Source organism: Penaeus monodon, chromosome 19 (genome assembly GCF_015228065.2).
Source record: "Penaeus monodon isolate SGIC_2016 chromosome 19, NSTDA_Pmon_1, whole genome shotgun sequence".
In the NCBI taxonomy this organism is placed as follows: domain Eukaryota; kingdom Metazoa; phylum Arthropoda; class Malacostraca; order Decapoda; family Penaeidae; genus Penaeus; species Penaeus monodon.
Window position 1 is genome coordinate 5,517,836 of NC_051404.1, and position 269 is coordinate 5,518,104.

The window sequence follows — 269 nt, forward strand, 5'->3', positions numbered from 1 at the left end:
TAATATAAAGGGTTATAACCAAAATTGTTCGCCCCATCAGAAATCTCGAGCAGCCGTCATGATGAAACGTGGATTCTGTAAGCACTTCCTCTGGCGACGATCCTGTTGCTATTTTTAGAAAGCAGGCGAGTCGTGGCTGGAAGGGTGCTGTTGAGTGAGCGGGGGGATGCTAACAGCTCCCTTCACAAAGTCAAGGTGTGGTTCATCGTTCCCTGGTCTTTTTCGTGGACCTTTTTGCTTTTTTATGTAAGGGTATCATCAGCTTTTAT

The 269-nt window shown here is 45.7% G+C and overlaps 1 pseudogene; it reads left to right on the forward strand.

The window, feature by feature from the left end:
* LOC119585318 overlaps positions 1-81 on the forward strand; it is a 12,386-nt pseudogene extending 12,305 nt beyond the window's left edge.
* Positions 82-269: the final 188 nt, after the last annotated feature.